This window comes from Euphorbia lathyris, chromosome 6 (assembly GCF_963576675.1).
Source record: "Euphorbia lathyris chromosome 6, ddEupLath1.1, whole genome shotgun sequence".
NCBI classification, from domain to species: Eukaryota; Viridiplantae; Streptophyta; class Magnoliopsida; order Malpighiales; family Euphorbiaceae; genus Euphorbia; species Euphorbia lathyris.
This window is the reverse complement of record NC_088915.1, coordinates 16470714-16496424: the sequence shown is the minus strand read 5'-3', so window position 1 is coordinate 16496424 and position 25711 is coordinate 16470714. Positions and strand designations below refer to the sequence as shown.

General features: G+C 44.0%; 1 long non-coding RNA gene across 1 annotated transcript; it reads right to left on the bottom strand.

Annotated features, from left to right (window-relative positions):
* Positions 1 to 18479: 18479 nt before the first annotated feature.
* On the bottom strand, positions 18480 to 19159 carry LOC136232245 (uncharacterized). The gene is made up of 3 exons (XR_010690426.1): positions 19082 to 19159; positions 18614 to 19009; positions 18480 to 18541 (listed from the first exon to the last, which is right to left on the bottom strand). It is a non-coding gene; the product is annotated as an uncharacterized lncRNA (long non-coding RNA).
* Positions 19160 to 25711: the final 6552 nt, after the last annotated feature.

Genomic DNA, 25711 nt, shown 5'->3' with positions numbered 1-25711 from the left:
ATGTGCCTTTCGTAGAGCAAGTCATTATGGATGATGAATTTTTGAGCTAATCTTCTGATCACGGCTTGATCCCTAAGTTCCGACTCCGTCGGGTATGTTCCATTCTTCATAAAGTTCACGATATCGAAATACCACAGCTTTTCATCTGCCCCTAATAACATTACGTCTTCGTAGCATGGTTTGTGAGATCTCCTCAATACCAACGGCTTCGAGGCAAGGTTCCGAGGGTTGTCCCAAACTGATACCAAAGTGGCCAAAGCATCTGCTGCCTGGTTCTGTGATCGAGGAATATGATAAAAACGACATTCCTTGAATCTTTGTGCCAACCCCTCTAGCTGGTCTAGGTATGGACGTAGCCTTTCTTCCCTCACTTCCCAGTTTCCTTATGCCTGTTCGATGATCAGCTTGGAGTCACCCCAAATTTCGACATATGATGCCCCTAGTGCTGCTAGTGACTCCAACCCACAGATGCACGCTTAGTATTCGGCCATATTATTGGTGAGCGGGAAGGATAACTTCTTTGCCATCGGGATTCTTTCTCCCTCCGGTAAGGTAAGTAGTACTCCTACTCCAGCTCCATTCGAATTAACTGCTCCATCGAAGAACATTTTCCACGGTATAACTTCAATTGCGTTCAAGTGTTCATCGGGGAAATCATAGCTTATCTCTTCCTCCTCTGCATTCAGAGGTTGGTTGGCCAGAAACTCTGCTATGGCCCTCCCTTTGATAACCTTCTTCGTTACATATTCAATGTCAAACTCGGATAAAAGTAGCAATCATCGGGCTAACTTCCCTATTAAAGACGGAGTTTGGTACAGATACTTCATTGGATCCATTCGGGAAATAATGATCACTTTGTAAGATTGAAAATAGTGCCGTAGTTTCTTTGTTAACCATACTACCGCCACGCACGTCTTTTCGATCATGTTATACTTAAGCTCATATTCCAAGAATTTCTTACTCAGATAATACACTGCGTGCTCCACCCCAGTGTCCCCTTCATGGGCCAGCATTGCCCCAATAGATCGCTCTTCGATTGCTACATAGAGGAGAAGCGGTTTTCCAAGTTTAGGCGGTCTCAGGACTGGTGGATTAGACAGATAGTTCCGGACACTCTCCAATGCTTGCTGGCACTTATCATTCCAAGCTGTTGGTTGATCTTTCCATAGCAGCTTAAAGATCGGCTCGCAGATCGCAGTGAGTCGTGCTATGAACCGACTGATACACTGAACCTGCCCCAGAAATCCTCTCACTTCTTTCTCATTCTTGGGTGCTGGCATTTCCTGTATGGCCTTTACCTTGTCGGGATCCACCTCAATCCCCTTGTTACTGATCACATAGCCTAAGATCTTCCCCGATGAAACGCCAAAGAAGCACTTCTTCGGGTTCAACCTTAGCTTGAATTTTGCAATTCGGGCCAAAAACTTCTCTAGTGCAGCGAAATACCCCTCTCTCGTCTCCGATTTGACCATCATGTCGTCCATATAGACTTCCACCTCTTGGCGTATCATATCATGGAACAGTGCCGTAGCCATCCGTTGATAAGTTGCCCCAGCATTTTTCAATCCAAACGGCATAACTCGATAGCAGCATGTTCCCCATTCAGTGGTGAACGAAGTTTTCGCTTTGTGTTTTTCGGCCATCTGAACTTGCATGTAGCCCATGAAGCCATCCACATTCGTGTGTAAGACGCTTGATGCTGCACTGTCGATCAATACGTCAATGTGAGGTAATGCGAATTCATCTTTGGGGCAAGCCTTGTTGAGATCTCTATAGTCGACGCACATTCTCACTTTACTGTCCTTTTTGTGATTGGCACTACATTTGCGACCCAAGGGGGATAGTCGATTACTTTGATGAAACCTGCTTCCAACCGTTTCTTCACTGCCTCTCTGATCTTATCTGCCCATTCCGGCCTCATGCGTCGAAGTTTCTGTTTCACGGGCTTAGCATCGGGGTATGTTGGAATACGGTGAGTTACGATTGATTGATCGATTCCTGGCATATCTTCGTACGTCCAAGCAAACCCTATTTCGTATTTTTTTTATTCTCTCAAATTCTTTTCTCTCTTCAATAGTTAATTCTTGAGAAATTTGTATAAGTTTAGGATTTTCATCCGTGCCAAGATTTAAAGTTGACATTTCTATTGCATTGATTTCAAATGTAGGCATGTTATATGAATGAGAATGCATGGAATGATCAGAATCAACATTAAGCAAGTAAGCAAAATCAGAATTCATTTCATTGATAGTATTGGTGAGTACATCATCAGATTCAAACAAAGCGGTAATCTAGTTGTCATCAACAGGGTTCTCGGGTTTCTCATAAGTCTTGGAGGTACTGGGCTCATCCACCGCTCCCACAGTGGCCTCAATAGTGATCACCTGCTCCTCGACATTAAGATCTAACATCATGATCTCCTCGATGAAACAACTTGCTTCTCCTTTGCCCCAGTCGGTAACATCATTGAAGATCTCAAAACCAGGCAGAATCTTTCCTTCGGTGCTAGCAGCCATTTCCAGCTCATCATCAGACTCATCCCAGATGTTGATCGGAACTCTCTGATTGATACCCTCCTCGTCGGAGGAACTTCCACAAATATCCACGACCATCAGATCCATTATGTGAGGGACGTTCGGATTTATGTAGGAAGGGTCCGACAATCCATACCGTGCCCAGCCTATCAGTTCTTCATAGTCCCTAAGGAACACTCCATTCATTCTTCTAGCGATGAGTGGAATAGCACCCCTTCGGATACACATGAGTTGCTCCTGATCGCTCAAGGTGACCCGACATGAGGCATACTTGAACCTCCATCTCCTAGCATAATCCACGAATGCTTCCTCGGGAAATTGCTTGATCCTTTCTAAATCTTCCAGCGACCCAGTCCACGGGATGTACATCTCATATCTCTTTACGAAAGCCTCCATGAGGGACCCCCAGTCCCCTTTCGCCTTTACCGAGAGCCTTCGGTGCCACATCAAAGCTTCTCCTACGAGTGTCTTTGGAAAATGCTGAACCAACTCACTTCGGTAGAGTCCTGCGTCAAACATGTAGGCACGAAAACAGTTTATGTGGTCGATGGGGTTCTCACCTCCTTTGTATTTAGCCATGGTTAACACCGCCTCAGGTGTCTCCTCATCGGGTAACATCGGCACTTCCTCTGGGTATCCTCTTGCGGTGTACTTCTTGATGAATCTCTTAGTCATTTCAGCCCAATTCATTTTAACTTTCATCGGAAGAGACATATACCACATTAGTGACTCTCCCGCCAACGAGTTGTAAAACAAATTCGTGATTTCGTCCTCTTTGAAGCCCAAAGGAACCATAGCGGATAGGTAAAAATGCACGTGCTCCCTGGGGTCCTTGCCTTCATTATACTTGCTGACAATCGGAAACGGACGTTTGATAGGCCCAATTTGCATCGCGCTATGTTCCTCTTCATGTGTTTTATCTCTTCGATACTTCATCAAAAACAAGCTTGACATCAGTGACCAATCCTGCTTAGTCGAGTCAGGTAGCGATCGAAACCACTTCAACGGTTCGCCCACCAGCGAAAGATAGAACCCTGGAGCGACTTTTTCCACTTTGTATGGCTCCCCAAACATAGCACACACATACCCATACAAATGAGCTTTGGGGTCTTCTACCCCACTAAACAATTTCAACATAGGCATGATCCTCCGAGATGATACTTCCTCGGTTTCCTCAGTTTTAGTTCTATCATCCATCACTTCTTCCGTTGGCTGTTCCTCCAAAATAGACACGTATAAGCCATCTCCCACATTCCTTCTCTCATTGGAATCCAACAGCTCCTCCTTAAATTCGCAGAATGACTCCACCACAAAGCTCTCTTCCAACCCAGATCCAATTGCGCTCACCCTATGACTAGGCGATGGATTGCACCTAAGGGGAGAGTTTGCTGACGATGGGTCGACTATTTTCTTATTATCAATCAGATCCTGGATCTCATGCTTTAGCCTCTCACAATTTTCAATGGTGTGCCCGTAGTTACTATGGAACTCGCAATACCCCCTGGTCATCATCCGTGGTGTGGGCCCTGTCTTGTTTTTGGGAGTAAGGGCTTTCAGCAACTCCTTTTTCTGTAATCGTTCGAAAACTTTTGCATAGGTCAGATCAAATTGGGCGAACTGCCTTTTCCCGATAGCGTTAAGTTCAAGCACTTTCACTGCGGTAGGTTCTATATTAGTACTTGGCCCTCCGACACTATATCCCGACTTCGTACATTTAGTATAAGCTCTTTTCGGCTCTCCATTCCCCTCAACTGTCAAAGCATAGCCATACATCTGATTAAAATCGGTGAAAGGCATACACCGCAGCTCATTCCTAACATACGGCAAAGTATTACCGATTACCGCCCGGATCTGGTCCTGCTCCGATGGCTTCTGTTCCATAATTGTCGCCTTAGCTCTCCACCTACTCACAAAGACTCCCCAGCCTGCTGCCTGGTGCTCTCTAGCTCCCTCAAAGTGACCTCAAACATAGTGTTGAAGCTATATTGGGCGATGAATGACTTCACTAACTCCTTCCAATCCCTCTTTGTCACCAGCGGCAACGCATGAAACCACACGAGGGCACCCCCCTCCAGATAAGCACTGAACAGCCCTAAGATCTGTTCCTCCGTTAGAATTGTGTGCTCCATTGCTGCCACATATTGGTTCACATGGGCGGTAGGATCCCCAGTTCCATCAAACTTCTTCATGTCAGGAAGCCGGAACTTCAAAGGCAAAGCCGTTGCCGACGAATAGTTTTTCAGATTATAAAAGTCTTGACCCCTAGAGCTTACCCCATGTAGATCATGCACTTCCTGAGTGATGTGCTGCTTCCATTCCTCTTCCTTTGCTTTCTCTTCCCCAAACTGCTTGTTACGCAATCCTGATAGTTATCTCCAAAACGGGGACCCGTGTGTAGACACCGAGTCGGAGGACCTGTGAAGAAAACCTGAAACAAGGCGGTCGAAGCGATTGATTCCGGAAGTTTTGCAAAATATATAAAGAATAATAAGCTGAGGAAAATTAACGGCACGGCGCGGGCACACAACGGAATCCCGCACGCGGACGACGATGGTCGAACACCCGCTTGACGGCACGAGACATGCGCGCGGCGTCCGTCGGACGCACCGCGAGGGGCACGCTCTCGACGCCCGAGCAATGCCTGGGACCGCTGGCGGTGCGCCCCCTCGTGGGCCGTTGAGCACACGTGCCTGGCAGCGCGAGGCGCGCGTTCGGCGACCGCGACGTGCGAGCGTCTAGCTGCGCGGAACGCGCGCTCGGCGGCCACGGAGTGCACGCGTCCGACGGCGCGGGGCACGCCCCGAGGGTCGCCGGGCGGGCACCCAACCACGTCGAGCGAACGCCCAACGCGTCGGGCGGACGCCCGACTCGCGTTGGGCGCGGGCGCCCAACCTCGCGTTGGGCGCTCGCCCAACGCCGTTGGGCGATCGCCCAACTCATGTTGGGCGGCCGCCCAACCACAATGGGCGACGCCCAATTTTTTTTGGGCGTCGCCCATTGTTCCGGGATCCGTTTCCCTATATAAGGGCACGGATCCCAAGGTGAAGAGGAGGATTTTTTGGGAGAGCTTTCTCACACTAGATATTTTTCTAGAGAGAGGAAGTGGATTTTTTGGGAAAAAACATTTTTTTTACTAAAATTGAAAATCTCTAAATTTCCTAAGTTCAATTTTTACTAAATTTTTCATAAAAACGGGAGCTCGCGGTTCGTGGAATCAATCGGCTTCGACTGTCAGATACCGAATTAAAGGTATTATCCGAGGACTAGACTCTTTATTTTATTTAATTTATTTCTCTCCTATTTTTTTTATGCTATAGTTTTTATTCCTTTAGTCATTTATTTATTTTGTCACGTTTTATTTAGTTAGCGTATTTATTTAATTTTCGTTTCGTGTTAAATAAAATTCGGTTTTGTTTTAAAATAAAAACCTCGTTTTGGATATCCCAATACGAACCGTGATCCGATAAAAAGGTAGTTCGGGTATCGAAAATGTTGTAATTATAAGCTTTTTATTTAAAAGAGGTTTCCAAATAACGTTTTAAAATAAAAACATCGTTTTAGGAACTTCCGTTTTCGACTATGATCCATCTTTGGTAGTTCGGAAGTCCAAAACGATTGAATTAGATTTAATTTAATGCTTTTGAACAAATCTGGAAAATGTTGGAGTGCTGCTGTAATTTGCCAATTCTGTCACTAAAGGCTGTTTACCACGGATTTTCCGTCGGTAAATTTGCCAAAATGTAAAAAATGCCATTTCGGTCCCTTTTTCTTAACTTTTAGACTTTTAATCCTTAGTATATATATATATATATAATTATGTAATATATTCTTTTCAAATTGTTTTAAAACTTTAACATATATAATTATTTTAGGAGATTGGTATTCCATTTTTATTCTAATTTTTTATATATGTACATATTACTTTCCTTTTTTATTATTATTCATTTAAACTACATTAAATTCTACTTTAAATGTTATTTACTTGGGCATTTTGAGAGATAATTAGTAGATATTGGAGGATGAACATATAGTCTTTTTGACATTAGGATTATATTAGTTATGTATATATATAGTTTTGGGGTATATTTGGGTTATCTTAATTATTGTTAAATAAAATTATTTTGAGTGATAAATGCTATTTTCTTATTTATGAATTTCATTCACTATTTTCTTGTGTTTAAAGTATAAATATATTATTTTCATTATTCTTTCTTATATATGTATGAGATAGTATATTTTCTTTTACTCTTATTTTATGTCTTTTGGGCTAAAATGTGTAAATATATATCTATATTATTTTCTTTATTTCTTTTGGTCATTTATAAGTCCATGTTTCAAATGGGCTTCACTTGGAAAAATTAACTTTTGGGCCTAAATGTGTTTATTGATGTAATTATAATAGTTAGAGAGTCCATTAAATAAGTGGGGAAAATAAGTCACAAAAAGAGAGTTTTCAATTAAATTATTTAAGCTAATGAGCTTTCTTAGATCTCTAATGTAGATAAATAGAGTCATTTTGGTTGATATTTCAAATCGTCTTCAAAACACCACGTTTTAAAACCTTAGTCCGTTCCAACGACGGATTAAGCGAACGTTGTAATCAAAATCGTTTTCTTTGTTAAATAATGGAGATTTTGAATCGCTTTCTTAATGAATTTGTACAAAATAAAATTGACTTGTATGTTTAACCACGTTTTCTTATTAAAAGGCTTTTACTTTAACGTTTTCAATTACTCGAGTCGTTCCAACGGCGATTCGGGTAAGCTTCATCAAACGGGGTTTTAAAACGCACCTAAATCGTTCCAACGGCGATTAAGGTGCGAATCATGTAATAAACATCGTTTTGGGGGAATGAGTTAATGTAGAATAGACACACAACATAACACTTAAATACGGTTGTAAATAAATCACTTCTTTCTTCCCCCTCTCTGTGTATGTATAAACATAAATGGGTGATTCTTTACTGATGTGGCTTTTCAATATCATATGCTCAAAATGGTCTCCAAAAAGAGAAAGAAAAGGGTTTCAAATGAATTTTAAACTTAAAGAAGTATACGATTAGTCCGTTATCGCCTAACATGCTGAGTAGGAGGCCGGTGGTTCATAACCGGACGATGTCGGGGTGCCTAGTAGCCTTTCTCCAGAAAGGAGCTAGCCTTCTCGGCTCGTACCTAAGTTTCCCGAACCCACACCGGTCTCCCGCAAGGGATCGGTGTTCATTTTCCCATTCGTGGGTGGCGACTCTTCCATATCTCCGAGCTCCGGCCCTGCCGAGCAGCTTGATTCCACGATTGGTTGCTTTCGGCGCCAATCACCGCTTACGTCGCCATGAGGTTGTCCACCCCCCGGTCCGCCCGGGAGATTAGGCCGCGGCACCTCGTCTAACAAGTGGCGACTCTGCTGGGGAAGCGAGAAATTTGATTCCGGAAGGCATGCACTAAGCCCTTAACGAGGACGGATCGTTTTACTTTTTTTCGTATGCATTCACGAGCATTATTGCAAACCCTTTGGGTAATTTCCGCGAAACCTCTAGCGAGAGTCCATTTATCGCTCGAAAGAGGATAGCGTAAGTTCCCCCTTACAGTAAGGCGCCAGAAGGTCCCCATCCATTCGTTAGGGGCGAATCTGTGCGGTCCTGTGAGGTCCCGCAGTCAGCCGTGTCAGCATATAGAAGCCTTAGAAGTTTCCATAGGATTACCCGTTACTATTTTTGATGTGATAAATGAATCAGTTCGTGTTTTCAAACCGCCATGATACGTGTCTAATCCTAAACTATGTAAAGAAAATAAGACGATGCGTTAATATATACTCATGAATCGACATACTAATTACCCTAAAACATCGAAACGATTTGAACTAAAGACGACTTAGTCATCTCATATGAATGAACATGTGCGACCCGCCTTGTCCCTTTCGGTGTCCCGACGAAGGCACGTGTTCAGGAAATACGTTATGACGTAAGCACGTATTAGTATGAATCAGTTCGGTATTAAGGATAGTTATATTTCGATACAAAAGACTATATTAACGGTAGCCGTTATTCACATTCTTTAAATAAGTTAGGATAAAACGAGATCATAACAAAACGAAAACGAAGAACATTTCTGTTTCGAACGACCCTGTCGTAACGTGAAAAGTTTCGCACAAGTAGCCCGTCCCTTCTGAATAAAAGACGAGCTTTCACGTTACGCCTCGAGTTGTTCTTAAGAGAAATGGATGTATCCGCAAAGGTGACTAAGAAAATAAAAGAAAAGAAAAGAAAAATGAACTAATCGACCAAAATCATTCTGAATCTACGATTTATGTTAAATCCCGCGAGTAGTTAAAGAAAATAAACCAATGTCGCTGAATACGTGCCTCGGACGAGAGTATACCCCGTTTAAAATCTCAAAGCCGAATTAAGCCAAACCATATAATTGCGCCATATGGACGAGACTGCGGGTTTTGACTAACGACTCGATCATTTCGACCGTTACCAAAACTGCAAGAAATATGGCCCGATATACGTGTTTGCTTAAATTCGCGCCTAAAGGAAAGAAAACGGTGATATCCTCGCTTCGAACAAACACGCGATTCAACGAAACGTTGATTTTCTATAACCACACCGAGATGATATATCCCGTGGATTGGGAGGAACAAAGAGTTGTAATTAGCCGAAAGATTATCGTGCGCTCAAAATAAGACTCGCCATCTTTTCACATAGCAAAATGAGCAAACGAATCCTCGACGCTAAGAACAAACATGTTACGCGATGAGTCCGTTCCCTAAAATAAAATCCAAAAGTGATTCCGTCACTAAATAAACACGTGGTTACGTCTCTCGATAGATCCAAAAGATCCCGTTGTAATCCAAAAATCGAGACATGAACCCACACGAATAAAAGGGAACGAGTCATTGACAATAACGAACGATTGGACTAGAAGAATAACTCGAACCACTGAGATGCGCTCAAAGGGAGTCAAAACCTAAACTAATGCGTCTCACGAAAGGACGAAAGACGAGTTATTCCGAAAGGACAATCCAACTTGGTCGATTTCTTAGTCACTGAACGTTGATACGTCAAAACGAACTGTATTGTCTGATGAATGATTTATTTTTCCGTAATAATCGACGGCATCACGCGTCCCCTGGACCGCAATGTGAGCCCCAAACCCAAAATCCTAGAAAAGAGACCTGGACCAACGAGTGTGTGGAGGAATAAGGGTGGAAGAGAGATGTTGTGATACGTGTAATTAGAACTAACGTTTGTTCTTCTTATCTTATAATCGTAAATAAATAAACGCACACACCACGAATCATGCATATAAAACCATGCATACATACTAATGGATACCGTTCGCGCAGACGTCATCATTAAGCGATTGTGGTTTCGTGAGAGTGATCGGCTTGTCAGACAGTTTGATCAGCTACGAATAGACAGTTCAGAATCAGTAGTTGTGGCTTCTGAATCGTCTTCATCCGAGTATACTCAGTCTTCCGTCAGTATGTCTGCAACCGACGAGAAGGTGGCTGAATTGGAGAATTCTGTGAACAATATCAACGACCAGCTGGCCGCGATCTTGGCCCAGCTAGCTGAGTTAGCACTGAAGGACAACAAGAGTGGTAGTAAGCGTGCTGAGAATGAGGTGAACGATGGCCCTCGCTTTGGGAATGAGGAGGATTATCAGGATTATGTCCGAAAACAGTTAGAGAAGGAGAAAGCTAAGGAAGAGGAGTGGAGGCAACACATCACACAGGAAGTGCAGGACTTGCGCAGAGGAAGCTCCGGAAGTCAGGATTTCTATAACTTGAAGAATTGCTTAACAGCAACAGCTTTGCCTCTGAAATTCCGGCTCCCTGACATGAAAAAGTTCGATGGAACTGGAGATCCCACCGCTCACATGAATCAGTACGTTGCGGTAATGAAGCACACAATCCTGACCGAGGATCAAGTCTTGGGGTTGTTTAACACTTACCTGGAGGGGGCTACCCTCACATGGTTCCATGCGCTGCCAGTGGTGACAAAGAGGGATTGGAAGGAGTTAGTGAAGTCATTCATCGCCCAATATAGCTTCAACACTATGTTTGAGGTCACTTTGAGGGAGCTAGAGAGCACCAAGCAGCAGGCTGGGGAGTCTTTGTCCGACTTTATGAGTAGGTGGAGAGCTAAGGCAGCAGTTATAAAACAAAAGCCGTCGGAGCAGGATCAGATCCGGGTGGTAATCAGCAACACTTTGCCGCACGTTAAGAATGAGTTGCGGTGCATGCCTTTCACCGATTTCAATCAGATATATAGCTACGCTTTGACAGTTGAAGGGGATGGAGAGCCGAAAAGAGCCTATGCTAAACGGACGAAGTCGGGGTATAGTGCCGGAGGGCCAAGTTCTAATGTAGAACCTGCCGCAGTAAAGGTGATTGAACTCAACGCTATCGGGAAAAGGCAGTTCGCCCAATTTGATCTGACATACGTAAAAGTTTTTGAACGATTACAGAAAAAGGGGTTGTTGAAAGCCCTCACTCATTATAATAAGGCACCACCCGCTCCGCAGATACAAGCTAGGGGATACTGCGAGTTCCACAGTATTTATGGGCACACTATTGAGAATTGTGAGAGGCTGAAACACGAAATCCAAGATTTGATTGAGGAGAAGAAGATAGCTGATCCTTCGTCAGCAAACCCTTCCACTAGGCGTAATTCATTGCCTAATCATAGGGTGAGCGTGATCGGAGTTGGTTTGACAGAAACTGTAGTGATGGAATCTTTTGAGGAAGATGTAGAGGAGTTGTTGGACTCCGTCGAGAGAAGCAATGTGGGAAATGGTTTGTATGTGTCCTTCTTGGGTGAGGAACAAGAGGAAGAACCAATGGAGGAGGGATCAGATGGTGGAGCACCATATGACGAGGATAGTGCCGAAGAGACCGGTGAAGGGGCGTCTCAGACTATCGTGCCAAATTTGGGTTTGTTCAGTGGAGGAAGGGATCCCGAAGTGCACTTGCGTGAGTATATGCATGACATGTTTATTGAATCCTTCGGGGTGGATGAAATTGCTCAGTGGTTTCACCATTCGCTGGTAGGTGAGCCTTTGCAATGGTTCCATTCATTGCCCGACTCTTGCAAGCACGATTGGGATCGGTTGTCGGATTTGTTTCTTGAAAAGTATCAGAGACCTGAGGATAGAACCGCGGAGCACTTTGCAATGCAGATTGGACCCATCAAGCGTCCATTGCGAAGGGTGAGCAAGTATAACGGCAATAAGGACCCTATGGAGCACCTTCACTTCTATTTGTTGGCTATGACAGCCTTGAGTTTCAAAGAGGAAGAGATCACTAGCTTGTTTTGTAATCCATTGATGGGTGAACCGCTGATGTGGTACATGTCGCTGCCGATGTATGTTAAGACCGATTGGACAGCTATGACGAAGAGATTTATCAAGGAATATACGGTATGGATGCTAGCAGAGCAAACTCCTGATTCCCCATCTTACCAAACACCTGATGCGGTGTTAGCAATGCCTAGGTATGGTGGATACCAGGATCCTGTGGAGCATGCAAGGATATTCCGCGATCATATGTATAACGCTGGATTTCCACAGTGTGAGTTGCATGAACATTTTTCGGAAACCTTGATGGGTGAAGCCTTATTGTGGCATCAGGGTCTGTCGGAGGAAGAGATGTGTCATTGGGTACCACTCAGAAATGCCTTTGTGGCGAGATACGAAATGTACATTCCGTGGACGGGATCCCTAGATGATCTGGATAGGATTAGGCAATTCCCCGAAGAACATTTTGTAGATTATGCTAGAAGGTGGAGGCACCGTTATGAGCAGTGTAATGAGACAATGAGCGATAAGGTGCAGCTTATGTGCATACAACGAGGCGCTATTCCGTTGGCCGCAAGGAGGATGAGCCGGGTGTCCCTCCGTGACTATGATGAGTTGATAGGTTGGGCCTTGTATGGATCGGCGGATCCCTTTTTCCTGAATCCGAGTGTTCCTCACGTCATTGATTTGATGGTCGTAGACATTTGGGCGAGTTCCTCGGACGAGGAGGATACCAATCGAAGGGTCCCTATCAACATTTGGGACGAGTTGGATGACGAGCAGGGAGTTGCGGTGATGACGAGATCAGGTCGTGTGGCCGAGGGAAAGGCACCAATGGTAGAAATTGAGATTGGAGAAGGGTCGGCTCCTAAGCCCGATGACCAAGTTCTTGAACAGTTGAAGAAGACGCAAGCTAAGTCTACGGTCTGGGAAGTTTTATGCCATTCTAAGTACCATCGTGAGAACCTGATGAAGGAGATGCAGAATTTGGTTATTTCCACCGACACTGAGCCGGCAGCGCTAGTAGGGGTAATAATGGCCCGAAAAAAGACTGAGATCACATTTACCGACGAGGATCTCCCAGAAGAGGGGAAGGCTCACAACAAGCCATTGTATATCCGAGCAGAAATTAACGGGAAGAAGACTAGCTGTGTGATGGTCGATGATGGATCGACCATTAATGTTTGTCCGTTGAAACTCTTATCGAAGTTGGGAGTGGAGAGAGGAGACTTGACAGCTTCTGAAACAATGATTAGAGCATACGATGACAGCCGTAGGCATATTGAAGGAGTTTTCAAGGCCAAGTTGAAAGTGGGGCCGCACGAGGAAGAAACTGAGTTCACAGTGTTGGACATCCCGGTAACTTTTACTGTTTTGTTGGGACGCCCTTGGTTCCACAAGCTGGGAGGTGTGCCCTCCACGCTCCACCAAATGATCAAGTTCCCTTTCGGGGAGGAGATAGTAACAATTAGAGCTGAGAAATTGAGCTCGGTGGCAGCATTGGGAATTGAGCCTCAACTTTTCTCCGGATTCCAAGTCTCTGGGATTTATGAGTCAAGCATGACCACCGATGTGGTGAAGATGATGAAAGGAGGTTTCATCCCGGGAATGGGATTAGGAGCACACCATCAAGGGTTGTCGGAGTTTCCGGATTTTAAGAGTCAGAAAACCCAGAGGGGTTTGGGATATGAGCAGGGGAGTCCATCCAACATGAGTGCAGAAGGAAAAATAGGCTTGAGGAAGCATTTTGTAAGCGAGGGGCATGGAAAGCCATATTCGGGAACCTCCGAGTCGTGGACTAGCACGGAAGGAAAGATTCTGCCAGGGTTTGAAATCTTCAATGATGTCGCCGACTGGGGCAAAGGAAAGGCAAGCTGCTTTGTCGAGGAGATCATGATGCTGGATTCAAATGCCGAGGAGCAGGTCATTACCATTGAAGCGGCTACAGGAGCTGAAATTGAGCCTAGTACCTCGAGAGTATATAAGAAGTCCGAAGATATTGAGGATGAAAATTGTATTACTGCTTTGTTTGAGTCCGATGATGTAATCACCCACGCTATCAATGAAATGAATTCTGATTTTGCTTACTTGCTTGATGTTGATCATGATCATTCCATGCATTCTCATTCATATAACATGCCTACATTTGAAATCAATACAATAGAAATGTCAACTTTCAATCTTGGTACGGATGAAAATCCTAAACTTATACAAATTGCTCAAGAATTAACTATTGAAGAGAGAAAAGAATTTGAGAGAATAATTAAAAAATACGAAATTGTATTCGCGTGGACATACGAAGACATGCCTGGAATCGATCAATCAATCGTAACTCACCGTATTCCAACATATCCCGAGGCGAGGCCCGTAAAGCAGAAGCTCCGACGTATGAGACCCGAATGGGCAGATAAGATCAGAGAGGAGGTGAAGAAGCAGTTAGAAGCAGGATTCATCGAAGTGATCGACTATCCCCCTTGGGTCGCAAATGTAGTGCCCATTGCGAAAAAGGATGGCAAAGTGAGGATGTGCGTGGATTACAGAGATCTTAACAAGGCATGCCCCAAGGATGAGTTCGCCTTGCCTCATATCGATGTATTGATCGACAGCGCAGCATCAAGCGTCTTACACACAAATGTGGATGGTTTCATGGGCTACATGCAAGTTCAGATGGCCGAAAAGCACAAAGCGAAAACCTCGTTCACAACAGAGTGGGGAACATACTGTTACAGAGTGATGCCATTTGGTTTGAAAAATGCCGGGGCAACCTACCAGCGAATGGCCACAGCCCTGTTCCATGACATGATACACAAGGAGGTAGAAGTCTACGTGGATGATATGATGGTCAAATCAGAGACAAGAGAAGGGCATTTTGCCGCACTCGAGAAGTTTTTGGCCGGAATTGCAGAATTCAAGCTAAGGTTAAACCCGAAGAAGTGCTTTTTCGGCGTTTCGTCGGGGAAAATCTTAGGCTACATAATTGGAAATAAGGGAATCGAGGTAGATCCTGATAAAGTAAAGGCTATACAAGAGATGCCGGCGCCGAGAAATGAGAAGGAAGTGAGAGGGTTTCTGGGGCAGGTTCAGTATATCAGTCGGTTCATAGCAAGACTCACCATAATCTGCGAGCCAATCTTTAAGTTGTTAAGGAAAGACCAACCCGTCGTTTGGAATGATAAGTGTCAACAGGCGTTGGAGAGTGTCCGAAGTTACTTGTCTAATCCGCCAGTGTTGAGACCGCCTAAACTGGGAAAGCCACTTCTCCTCTATGTAGCAATTGAGGAGCGATCTATCGGAGCAATGTTAGCTCAAGAGGGAGACACCGGTGTGGAACACGCGGTGTATTATTTGAGTAAGAAGTTCCTAGAGTATGAGCTCAAATACAACATGATCGAAAAGACATGTGTGGCAGTGGTGTGGTTGACGAAGAAACTGCGGCACTATTTCCAATCGTATAAAATGATCATTATTTCTCGGATGGACCCCGTGAAGTATCTGTACCGAACTCCATCCTTAATGGGGAAGTTAGCTAGATGGTTGTTGCTTTTGTCCGAGTTTGACATTGAATATGTGACGAAGAAGGTTATCAAAGGAAGGGCCGTGGCAGAGTTTCTGGCTAACCAACCCCTGAATGCAGAAGAGGAAGAAGTAAGCTATGATTTCCCCGATGAACATTTGAACGCAATCGAAGTCATACCATGGAAAATGTTCTTCGACGGAGCAGTTAATTCGAGTGGAGCCGGAGTAGGAGTACTACTTATCTCCCCAGAAGGAGAAAGAATCCCGATGGCGAAGAAGTTATCCTTCCCCCTTACCAACAATATGGCCGAATACGAAGCATGCATTTATGGTTTGGAGTCATTAGCAGCACTGGGAGCGTCATATGTCAAAATTTGGGGTGACTCCAAGTTGATCATCGAACAGGCACAAGGAAACTGGGAAGTGAGAGAAGAAAGGCTACGTCCGTATCTAGATCAGCTAGGAGGGTTGGCATTGAGATTCAAAGAATGTCGCTTCTATCATATTCCTCGAGCTCAGAACCAGGCCGCGGATGCCTTGGCCACTTTAGTGTCAGTTTGGGACAACCCCCGGAACCTTGCTTCGAAACCATTAGTATTGAGAAGATCTCACAAACCGTGCTACGAAGACGTAATGCTGTTAGGGGCAGATGAAAAACCATGGTATTTCGATATTGTGAACTTCATGAAAAATGGAACATATCCGGCAGAGTCAGAACCTAGGGATCAAGCTGTGATTAGAAGGCTAGCTCGTCAGTTCGTCATCCATAACGACTTGCTTTACAAAAGGCACATTGACGGATTACAACTAAGATGCTTGGATGCAGGTGAAGCCCGCGAAGCGATGGAATCAGTACATTCGGGAATTTGTGGAGCCCATATGGGAGGAGCAGTACTAGCTAAGAAAATTATTAGGCAAGGCTTCTATTGGCTCACCATGGAAAGAGATTGTAACGAGTATGCGAAGAAATGTCACGATTGTCAAATCCACGGCGATTGCAGTCATCTTCCGGCCATGGAACTACATGTGCTAGCACCTATTTGGCCATTCGCTGCCTGGGGCATTGACATCATCGGTGAAGTAAGGCCTAATGCTTCAAATGGACATAAGTTTATTGCAGTCGCCATCGATTATTTCACCAAATGGGTAGAAGCTGAGTCGTTTAGCAAACTGGGATCCAAGCAGATGAGAAAGTTCATTGAAAAACACTTGATCACCCGGTTTGGAGTACCTCATCACATGATCACGGATAACGGAGTCCAGTTTCAGGGGGAAGTAAGGAATCTTTTCCGAGAATATGGCATTGAACATCACAAGTCTTCTCCGTACCGTCCACAGGCTAATGGGGCAGTAGAAGCAGCTAACAAGAACCTTAAAAGGATCCTCGTAAAGACGGTGGAATCACATCGGAACTGGCATGAGCACCTCCCACTCACGTTGTGGGCTTATCGCACGACAGTCAGAACCTCGACTGGGGCAACGCCATTCTCCTTGGTATACGGAACAGAAGCAGTTTTGCCGATTGAGATTGAAAAGCGATCGTTGAGAATCGCAGTGGAAGCAGAAATTCCTGAGGCGGAATGGGTAAAGAGGCGATACGAGCAGTTGGCTTTAGTTGATGAGAAAAGGATGGAAGCCCTTTACCATGTACAGTTATATCAAAGAAGGATGGCTCGGGCTTTCAATAAAAAAGTCAAGACCAGCCCTATCAAAGAAGGAGATTTGGTGCTGAAACAGATCCGTGTGACGCACACCGACCCGAGGGGGAAGTTCAGGCCTAACTGGGAAGGACCATTCGTCGTGAAGAAGATACTAAGCAAAGGAGCGGTGAAGTTAACCACAATGGACGGCATGGAATTCTCCGAACCTACCAATCTGGATAGGCTTAAGAAATACTTTTCGTAAAAAAAAAAAAAAAAAAAAGAGAAAAATAAAGAAAAATTCCTGATAGGTCGAAAACCCGCAAAGGGCGACCTATGCAACAATAAGGGAAATCCCAATGGGTGAAAACCCGAAAGGGCACTCATTTAAAAATTCCGGGATAGTAAAAGGAGAGAAGAAAAATCGCCGGGATCCGAAAACCGAAAGGCGGGTCCTGGTAACAATAGTTATGACTTGAGCAATTACAAAAACAATGTATAAGAGACTAAGTATTTCTGTTGTTTGTAAATAAATAAAGGCATGAATATATTTGACGAGAATGATTGGAATCATCATAATCTACTGAATGCATGGTAATATGAATCACGAGTTATACATTTCCTATCCTACTTTTCACAAAAAGCCTACCCACTATCCACCCCATTCCCTATACATCAGCTATACATCGGGGAAACTCTAATAAAAGCTACAAAGCAACAATGAAAGCTACAAAGCAATACATAACGAGCCTAATACGGAGGGAAGTCCCAATAGTTCTCAAAATCTCTCAGGTGAGATGCCCGCTCCGCAGATAGTGTCTCCTCGGCAGCACACGCTCTCTCATCAGAAGCTCGCGCTCTCTCATCAGAAACCCGTGCTCTCTCATCAGCAGCTCGTGCTCTCTCCTCTGCAGCAAGGCGTCTGATCGACTCATCACGCGCCCTCTCCTCGACGGCAAGGCGACCCTCAGTCTCCCGTCGCATCACCCCCGACCAGTGGTCGTTCCTCTCTTGATACACATGACCAACTCGGGCATCAGCTTCCCGCACTAGCTCACTCTGTCTCCGCTCATGGGCATGAAGATCACTCTACAAAAAAAAAAAAAGAAAAAAAAACAGATAAGAGGCAGCATAGGCAAAAACATAAATCATACATACATGCATACATTTCACTACACTAAAGTACAGTAATGATACATACCAGGTGGTCGGTGCAGCGCAAGCTGAGGCAATCTCGTAGGAAGCCGGATAGATCCACGTAGTCTGTACAGGTCTCCCTAGTGGTCAGTGAAGCGTCCGAGGGATCAAACGGGACCCTCGAGGAGAAGATAGGAGGGGCCGCCTCAAATCCCGCATAAGGTGTCCCAGACTCGTCATAGCGGATCGTAGCATAATCCCTCCCGTAGCCTGGTATAGGCACGCCTATGGACGATCTCTCCGGTCGGGCTGCGCTGGAGGACTCGCCGATGAAGTAGGGCTGCTCGCGCCCTGGTGTCTGAGTCTGAGTGCCATCAAAAAAATCAGATAAGTGGGCACTCCTCCAAGATCCCTCCTGCAAAAAAAAACACCAATAAAACCTCCGAACATATCACGAATAAAATGAAAAGAGAACGGAATCACTTACTGGAACCTCCGCCTGACCAAAGACGGCCTCGACCGCCTCTCTCGAAAACACGTCCGTCACCGGATCTACCTCCATCACTGTCGCCGGGGCATCCCTCGCGCTCAGTAAAGTAGACAAGTAAGGCTCGCGGCCCCCGGCGTGAATCCACACTGCTCTACCAACATACCTACGGGTCAGGTCCCGACGAATGACCGATAAAGGCAGGGTCCGTACCGCGAACATAGAGATGGGGATCTCACCCGGCGTCCAATGAGCGTCTCTAACCCCGGTAATGCCTCGATCCCCTAGATACCACGCCCGCACGCAGGGGCCGGTGAGCACACACTGCTGCTCCTGGATCATCGACACGTATGCATACTCAGGGCCGAAGTCGAGGTCATCCCACCTGAACTGAATCTAAAGCAAAATACACAAAGAGAAAGTCAGAAAGGCTCAAACCAAAATCTGGCACGATGGGGCAAAATCTACCTGACTCAGGGTCAGCGAGTCGATCTGATCCAGAAGCCGCGACACTGTCCGACTCCTCTCAGCGCTCAAGTCGAAGTCCCTCCATCGAGTCATAAATAGCGGCCTCGGCACTCTCGGTCGAGGTCGAGACCGGCTAGGAAGGATGTGTCTCTCGTATGCCCACACCTGGACTAGGAGTGTGAAAAATACGAAAAAGATAAGACGGATAAGTCAAGAAGGCGTCACGTACCAGCAGGGCAAAGGTATAACCGCCGAAGTCCTTGCGCTTCCGGCAAGTCAGATCCAAGAACTTGTAAAGAAAGGCTAAGCCTGCCCCTGCCCAATCGTAGGAAGCCACTGCATCCAAATCGTTGAGCGCCTGAATGAGGCCCGCATGTACCTTCCCGCCCTTCGTGCGGAAAATCGTCTCACTCAGAGCGTATACCAAGAAGCTACGAACCGCCAAGTCGGTAGCGTCAGTCTCGCAGAAATCCCGTCTATTCAAAAGGCTAGCAGTGGAAATAAATTTCGCCGGAGTAGACTTGGCGCATAGACGAACTCCCGGTCCAATCAAGGTAGCAAGCCTAGCAGGGTCGACCCGTGGTCGCATCATACCAAAGTGGAAAGGGACGGGAGTGTTGCTCCCTCGCAATCCTGTCAACAGCGAAAAATCTCGAGGCGAGATGGTCATCTCCCCAAAGGAAAGGTGGAAGGTGTGGGTCGAGTCAACCCACCGCTCGCATAAGGCCCGTAGGCTAAAAGGATCGCATACCCCGTTGGTGCGGGGCAGCGCTGCAATAAAGGATCCGAAGCCCAACTCCTGCACATGGGCTCTCGCCGCGGCACCTAGCCTATCATACCATGAGAGAACCTCGGCGGTGGTCCCCGAAATCTCAATGAACTAAAAAGGAACAAGATAAGAAAATTTAAATACAGCTCCTAAAGCATGCAATTGAAAAGAACGCGTTAAGACTAGGTATTCTTCCATTTTCTAACCTAGAGACATCCGGTCAGTTAGGACCAATTTTCTGCAAAACTCTCTCATGTAGGGTCCTTCACGTAAGGTTGAGTCAATTCTTTGATCCACTCTCGTCTGCGGCGACGAGGATCGTAGATTAGGTTTTACTATTCACGTACGTTAACGGGCATTAGGTAAATTTTTACTATTCACGTCGTTTTCACTATTCACGTGAATTAGCTAAGTTTTTACTATTCACGTGCACTATTCACGTTTTTACTATTCACGTGCATTAGCTAAGTTTTTACTATTCACGTGCACTATTCACGTTCTACTATTCACGTTTTTACTATTCACGTGCATTAGCTAAGTTGTCACTATTCACGTTTTTACTATTTACGTGCACTATTCACATCGTTTTACTGTTAACATGCATAAATTCGTAGTGTACTATTCACATGCATATATCGCGCATTCTTACAAAAACAAACAGGTGTTACGTGTAAATAAAGGAATTCACGTTTTCTAGCTAAAGTCCTCTAAGGCAGTCTAAGAGTTAGCATGCAAATCATGTTCGTATAGGAATGCTAAAGCCTAGAGTTCAAATCAAATAAAAGTGAGAAACCACTTACCTCGTTGCAGCGTGTTCTGCTCAAGTGTGTTGTAGGGTCGTGGAAGGTATCCACTCTATCCAGGTTTACGTAAACCTCGTCCATGCCTCTGGTGCCATCCCATTCGTCTAAATCCATCCCGAGAATAATCCAAATTGAAGTCTAGTGAGAGAAAGAGGAGAGAGAAGGTGTGGGGTTGAAATGAAACCCCACCACCTTATATAGGAAAAGGGAATGACATTCCCGTAAATAGTGAAAAAAGTACGATTTGACATAAAGGTAAAAAGTAAATAATTAATTACCAGGTGCACAGACCTCCGATTTGCAGTCCGTTTCATCCTGCATTTCTCCCAGACAGTGACTAACATTGTCAAAACATCAATTCCAGACAACAGCTAATTTTTACAGAACAGTGACACCAGTCGAAATATAGACGACAGTCAACAGAAAAACAATCAGTAGTCTATCGAATCGTCGAGATGATAGCTCTAGTGAGAAAATACAGACAACAGTGTGGTAAGAAAATCCAGAAACAGAACCCGCTTTTTTGCCATTTGACTCACGGTCGCAGACCGAAGTTGCTTTTTAGCCATTTGACTCACGGTCGCAGACCGGAGTTGCTTTTGAGCCATTTGACTCTCGGTCGCAGACCGGAGTTGCTTTTGAGCCATTTGACTCACGGTCGCAGACCGGAGTTGCTTTTGAGCCATCTGACTCATGGTCGCAGACCGGAGTTGCTTTTAAGCCATATTTACCTAAGATTGTAGACTAGGGTAGCGGTTTAGCCATTATCCCCACAATCGTAAATCAGGGTAGCTGTTTAGCCATTATCCCTGTAATCTTGAAATAGGGTAGCTGTTTAGCCATTATCTCCGCAGTCATAAACTAGGGTAGCTATTTAGCCATTATCCCCGCGATCGTGAACTAGGGTGCAGCCCGAAGCGGAGTCTGATGCAGTCAGAGAGCAACGCCAGAGCGCGCAGCGCAAAGGTCAGGTATGTTTCCTCCTACTCATTACGTGTCTTTTACTTTTATATGTTTTACATTGCATGTGTTACGTTAGCAAAAACGTTTTCGAACCACACACATCACTGTCAAAATAGAAAAGTAGGGGCAACTGTAGACACCGAGTCGGAGGACCTGTGACGAAAACCTGAAACAAGGCAGTCGAAGCGATTGATTCCGGAAGTTTTGAAAAATATATAAAGAATAATAAGCTGAGGAAAATTAACGGCACGGCACGGACACACAATGGAATCCCGCACGCGGACGACGATGGTCGAACGCCCGCTTGACGGCTCGAGATGTGCGCGCGGCGTCCGTCGGACGCACCGCGAGGGGCACGCTCTCGACGCCCGAGCAATGCCTGGGACCGCTGGCGGTGCGCGCCCTCGTGGGCCGTTGAGCACACGTGCCTGGCAGCGCGAGGCGCGCGTTCGGCGGCCGCGACGTGCGAGCGTCTAGCTGCGCGGAACGCGCGCTCGGCGGCCACGGAGTGCACGCGTCCGACGGCGCGGGGCATGCCCCAAGGGTCGCCGGGCGGGCACCCAACCACGTCGGACGGACGCCCGACGAGGGTTGGGCGCTCGCCCAACGCCGTTGGGCGATCGCCCAACTCATGTTGGGCGGCCGCCCAACCACAATGGGCGACGCCCAATTTTTTTTGGGCGTCGCCCATTGTTCCGGGATCCGTTTCCCTATATAAGGGCACGGATCCCAAGGTGAAGAGGGGGATTTTTTGGGAGAGCTTTCTCACACTAGATATTTTTCTAGAGAGAGGAAGTGGATTTTTTGGGAAAAAACATTTTTTTTCCTAAAATTGAAAATCTCTAAATTTCCTAAGTTCAATTTTTACTAAATTTTTCATAAAAACGGGAGCTCACGGTTCGTGGAATCAATCGGCTTCGACTGTTAGATACCGAATTAAAGGTATTATCCGAGGACTAGACTCTTTATTTTATTTAATTTATTTCTCTCCTTCTATTTTTTTTATGCTATAGTTTTTATTCCTTTAGTCATTTATTTATTTTGTCACGTTTTATTTAGTTAGCGTATTTATTTAATTTTCGTTTCGTGTTAAATAAAATTCGGTTTTGTTTTAAAATAAAAACCTCGTTTTGGATATCCCTATACGAACCGTGATCCGATAAAAAGGTAGTTCGGGTATCGAAAATGTTGTAATTATAAGCTTTTTATTTAAAAAAGAGGTTTCCAAATAACGTTTTAAAATAAAAACATCGTTTTAGGAACTTTCGTTTTCGACTATGATCCATCTTTGGTAGTTCGGAAGTCCAAAACGATTGAATTAGATTTAATTTAATGCTTTTGAACAAATCTGGAAAATGTTGGAGTGCTGCTGTAATTTGCCAATTCTGTCACTAAAGGCTGTTTACCGACGGATTTTTTGGGAGAGCTTTCTCACACTAGATATTTTTCTAGAGAGAGGAAGTGGATTTTTTGGGAAAAAACATTTTTTTTCCTAAAATTGAAAATCTCTAAATTTCCTAAGTTCAATTTTTACTAAATTTTTCATAAAAACGGGAGCTCACGGTTCGTGGAATCAATCGGCTTCGACTGTCAGATACCGAATTAAAGGTATTATCCGAGGACTAGACTCTTTATTTTATTTAATTTATTTCTCTCCTATTTTTTTTATGCTATAGTTTTTATTCCTTTAGTCATTTATTTATTTTGTCACGTTTTATTTAGTTAGCGTATTTATTTAATTTTCGTTTCGTGTTAAATAAAATTCGGTTTTGTTTTAAAATAAAAACCTCGTTTTGGATATCCCTATACGAACCGTGATCCGATAAAAAGGTAGTTCGGGTATCGAAAATGTTGTAATTATAAGCTTTTTATTTAAAAAAGAGGTTTCCAAATAACGTTTTAAAATAAAAACATCGTTTTAGGAACTTCCGTTTTCGACTATGATCCATCTTTGGTAGTTCGGAAGTCCAAAACGATTGAATTAGATTTAATTTAATGCTTTTGAACAAATCTGGAAAATGTTGGAGTGCTGCTGTAATTTGCCAATTCTGTCACTAAAGGCTGTTTACCACGGATTTTCCGTCGGTAAATCTGCCAAAATGTAAAAAATGCCATTTCGGTCCCTTTTGCTTAACTTTTAGACTTTTAATCCTTAGTATATATATATATAATTATGTAATATATTCTTTTCAAATTGTTTTAAAACTTTAACATATATAATTATTTTAGGAGATTGGTATTCCATTTTTATTCTAATTTTTTATATATGTACATATTACTTTCCTTTTTATTATTATTCATTTAAACTACATTAAATTCTACTTTAAATGTTATTTACTTGGGCATTTTGGGAGATAATTAGTAGATATTGGAGGATGAACATATAGTCTTTTTGACATTAGGATTATATTAGTTATGTATATATATAGTTTTGGGGTATATTTGGGTTATTTTAATTATTGTTAAATAAAATTATTTTGAGTGATAAATGCTATTTTCTTATTTATGAATTTCATTCACTATTTTCTTGTGTTTAAAGTATAAATATATTATTTTCATTATTCTTTCTTATATATGTATGAGATAGTATATTTTCTTTTACTCTTATTTTATGTCTTTTGGGCTAAAATGTGTAAATATATATCTATATTATTTTCTTTATTTCTTTTGGTCATTTATAAGTCCATGTTTCAAATGGGCTTCACTTGGAAAAATTAACTTTTGGGCCTAAATGTGTTTATTGATGTAATTATAATAGTTAGAGAGTCCATTAAATAAGTGGGGAAAATAAGTCACAAAAAGAGAGTTTTCAATTAAATTATTTAAGCTAATGAGCTTTCTTAGATCTCTAATGTAGATAAATAGAGTCATTTTGGTTGATATTTCAAATCGTCTTCAAAACACCACGTTTTAAAACCTTAGTCCGTTCCAACGACGGATTAAGCGAACGTTGTAATCAAAATCGTTTTCTTTGTTAAATAATGGAGATTTTGAATCGCTTTCTTAATGAATTTGTACAAAATAAAATTGACTTGTATGTTTAACCACGTTTTCTTATTAAAAGGCTTTTACTTTAACGTTTTCAATTACTCGAGTCGTTCCAACGACGATTCGGGTAAGCTTCATCAAACGGGATTTTAAAACGCACCTAAATCGTTCCAACGGCGATTAAGGTGCGAATCATGTAATAAACATCGTTTTGGGGGAATGAGTTAATGTAGAATAGACACACAACATAACACTTAAATACGGTTGTAAATAAATCACTTCTTTCTTCCCCCTCTCTGTGTATGTATAAACATAAATGGGAGATTCTTTACTGATGTGGCTTTTCAGTATCATATGCTCAAAATGGTTTCCAAAAAGAGAAAGAAAAGGGTTTCAAATGAATTTTAAACTTAAAGAAGTATACGATTAGTCCGTTATCGCCTAACATGCTGAGTAGGAGGCCGGTGGTTCATAACCGGGCGATGTCGGGGTGCCTAGTAGCCTTTCTCCGGAAAGGAGCTAGCCTTCTCGGCTCGTACCTAAGTTTCCCGAACCCACACCGGTCTCCCGTAAGGGATCAGTGTTCATTTTCCCATTCGTGGGTGGCGACTTTTCCATATCTCCGAGCTCCGGCCCTGCCGAGCAGCTTGATTCCACAATTGGTTGCTTTCGGCGCCAATCACCGCTTACGTCGCCATGAGGTTGTCCACCCCCCGGTCCGCCCAGGAGATTAGGCCGCGGCACCTCGTCTAACACCGTGCTCACAATGTTCTCAGCTGGTTTACTGCTACTCTTATTACTCTTAATTGCAAGCTCGTCCAGCTGGACTAAAATTGCGGTTAACTGATCGTTGAGGTTGTTTACCACTCTTTCTAACCTTGATATTCTCTCATCCGGTGTAGACATATTGACTGAATATTAAGCTGCCTTGAACGAAGATGATTCAGAAGCCACTACTCTCGATTCGGAACCGTCAATTTGTAGCTGATCAAACTGCCCGACTAGCCAGTTACTCTCACGAAACCACAACCGCTTAATGATGACGTCTGCGCGAACGGTATCCATTAGTATGTATGCATGATTTTATATGCATGATTCATGGTGTGT